This window comes from Neoarius graeffei, chromosome 6 (genome assembly GCF_027579695.1).
Source record: "Neoarius graeffei isolate fNeoGra1 chromosome 6, fNeoGra1.pri, whole genome shotgun sequence".
NCBI classification, from domain to species: domain Eukaryota; kingdom Metazoa; phylum Chordata; class Actinopteri; order Siluriformes; family Ariidae; genus Neoarius; species Neoarius graeffei.
In genome coordinates this window covers 99,707,491-99,711,071 of record NC_083574.1, presented here as the reverse complement: position 1 = coordinate 99,711,071, position 3,581 = coordinate 99,707,491, and positions in this window count along the sequence as shown.

Below are 3,581 nucleotides of genomic sequence, written 5' to 3'. Positions count from 1 at the left end.
GCACAGTGAGATTCATCATCTGCATTTAACCCTTCCTCTGCATTTAACCCGCCCGGGGAGCAGTCAGGGGTTCGGTACCTTGCTCAAGGGCACTTCAGCCCAAGGCCGCCCCATGTTAACCTAACTGCATGTCTTGAACTGTGGGGGAAACCGGACCACCCGGAGGAAACCCACACTGACACAAGGAGAACATGCAAACTCTATACAGAAAGACCCCACCAGCCTCTGGGCTCGGACCCAGAACTTTCTTGCTGTGAGGCGACAGTGCTAACCACTACACCAGTGGTTATGAAACCTTTTCAACTTGAGACCCAAACAATAAATTCAGAGTCTCCTCAGGACCCAAACTTACAAAAATCTACAAACCCCATTTCCATAAAAGTTGGGATATTTAACAAAATGCAATAAAAACAAAAATGTGTGATTTGTTAATTCATGTGAATCCTTATCTAGCTGATAAAAGTACAAAGAAAAGATTTTCAATAGTTTTACTGACCAACTTAATTGTATGTTGTAAATATAAACAAAGTTAGCATTTGATTCCTGCAACACACCAAAAAAAAAAGTTGGGACAGAGGCATTATTACCATTGTGCTACATCAACTTTCCTTTTAATAACACTTTATAATCGTATGGGATCTGAGGAGTTGGACTTTTTGTCCATTCTTGCTTGATACAAGACTTCAACTGCTCAGGAGTCTGTGGCTGCCGCTGTCTGATTGTCATCTTCATGATGCACCATGCATTCTCAGTAGGAGACAGATCTGGACTGGCAGCAGGCCAGTCAAGAACACACACACTGTGTCTACAAAGCCATGCTGTTGTGGCCCGTGCCGAATGAGGCCTGGCATTGTCCTGCCCAAATAAGCATGGACTTCCCGGGAACATTCTCATTCTTATCTCATTATCTCTAGCCGCTTTATCCTGTTCTACAGGGTCGCAGGCAAGCTGGAGCCTATCCCAGCTGACTACGGGCGAAAGGCGGGGTACACCCTGGACAAGTCGCCAGGTCATCACAGGGCTGACACATAGACACAGACAACCATTCACACTCACATTGACACCTACGGTCAATTTAGAGTCACCAGTTAATCTAACCTGCATGTCTTTGGACTGTGGGGAAAACCGGAGCACCCGGAGGAAACCCACACGGACACGGGGAGAACATGAAAACTCCACACAGAAAGGCCCTCGCCGACCATGGGGCTCGAACCCGGACCTTCTTGCTGTGAGGCGACAGCGCTAACCACTACACCACCGTACCGTGATGGCAACATGTGTCTCTAAAATCCCAATACTGTATATCAATGGCACACACTTCACACACATGCAACTCACCCCCTGATGCCCCCCCATCCACCCACCCATCACAGATGAATCATCTCTGCCCTGATAGAAACATCAAAATAATCGCTTCCACCGCTGTTTGAAATCTTCACGTCGCTCGTGACTCCACCCTTTCTTTTCAGTCACACATGACCAAATCAACTTCCTGTGACTTCCATAATATCACCTGGCTCCGCCCCTCTCGGCTTTCAAGATGCGGTGTTGATGATGATGATGATGAACAGCAGCACACAGGAAATTGCTGTGATTGTCGTAACGGTGCTGAAACGTGTAGCTCTCGCACTCCGCCACCAGAGGGCAGCACGAGCGCACTGCAGTTCCAAGGAGAACCTTTCAGAGCTGAGAGCCTGAGAACTCCTGCTCCCTTTTCATCATGAGGAAAACACAACTGGCAACAAACATCATCATTCAGTTATAAAAGGATTAAATGAAGTAAAGAAAAAAATGGAAACAATTCCAGAGAAGGAGGATAAAACAAAATATACTGTAAAATAAAACACAAAAGAGTAAATGAATAAATAAAACGGTTTTAACTGAAAGGTATACTAAACACAAATGTCAGAATAGAGGAAGAGCTTTCATTATTTGTGAAAAATATTTGCTTTTAGTGAATTAAAACTCAACAATTAAAACAGTCAGGTACTGTATTCTGTGTGTGTGTGTGTGTGTGTGTGTGTGTGTGTGTGTGTGTGTGTGTGTGTGTCAGTCATTAGTTTAGCATAGTGCAGTGGTTCTCAAACTTTTTTCACCAAGTACCACCTCAGAAAATACTTGGCTCTCCAAGTACCACCATAATGACCAACATTAAAATACAGTAGCGTAGCAGGCCTAAATATTCATTAAAAACAAGGCGGAAGTTTTATTTAACAAGTATATTTAATATTGTTGGCCACTGTAACATTACACACAGTACTTTGAACAGTAACACTGTGTTTAAATATAGGAAAATAAAACACTGTCCTTAAATAATGAATCAAATAAATTGGCCAAATCTGCAACATCTGTAGTCTCATCAAGCTGTATGGTAAAATATCTACTGTTCTTAATGCGCTCAATCAGTGTCTTTTTAACATCGTCAGCCATGTCGTTTATTCTCCTTGACACGGTGTCATTTGAAAGCGGCACCAAGTTTAACTCTCTGGCAGCTTTCTCTCCACACATGATACGCGTCATCTCTCTGGCTAATGGCAAACACAGCAGTTCCCCGATTGTGTGCGGCTCACCGGCTCTGGCGATCAGGAGGCTGGCACGATATGAAGCTTCCTGTGCTTTGGCTACGGGTGTACCATAGGACAGAATGGTGGACTTGGACTGCTTCAGTTCATCACGTTTTCGTAAACAAAATGCATTGGTTTGTCCTTTAGTGCTGTGTGTTTGGTTGTAAGATGCCGTTTGAGATGCGATGGTTTCATGGACTCATTGCTCAGAACGTCCCCGCATACAACACACTGCGGCCTGGGCAGCTCCTCTGTCCCGCTCCAGATTAATCCCAGTTTTATGTATTTTTCGTCAGACTTCCTCCTCACTGGTTTCTGCCGTTTGCTAGCAGTTCTGGGGCTGGTTTTGCACTGTCGTTAGCATCCGCGCTCGGCTCACACACGTCCTCTTCAGTTCTCCCTCTCTCCTGATCCACGCTCCCATTCGCGGATTTAAGCCACGACAGTAATTTTGTCCTACTCGTCATAATTAGCAAAGCCACCTCCACCTTTTCCCATCACAGCCGAGTCTACCAATGGCGGATAACCGTCTGTCAGCGGAAGCGGCGGGAATGCGTACGTACGCTACGTATGGCTACCCAGAAGCACTTGCAAACTTTTTAAAATTATTAACTTAATTTGTATCTCCTTTCATTTTCTTGTCATCGGTTGATAAGATATTTTCATCCATTCGGACATTATGGATAGTATTTCACGTTTTATTTTATTTTTTAAATTTTATTGATATTTAATGAAGTGATTCTTTGGTGTACCACTAGAATGGAGCCCGCGTACCACAGTTTGAGAATCACTGGCATAGTGAATTAATGTGGGTTGCCAGAGTGGAACAATTTGGGTTGCCAGAGTGCGTTAATTTGTGTTTTTCTAAAGTGGATTCTTGTGGGTTGCCAGAGTGGATATATTTGGATTGTAAGAGTGGATCAATTTGTGTTGCCAGAAAGCCTTAATCTGGATTGTCAAAGTGGATTAATGTGGGTTGCCAGAGTGGATTATATCGGTCATGATATTACACTGTAT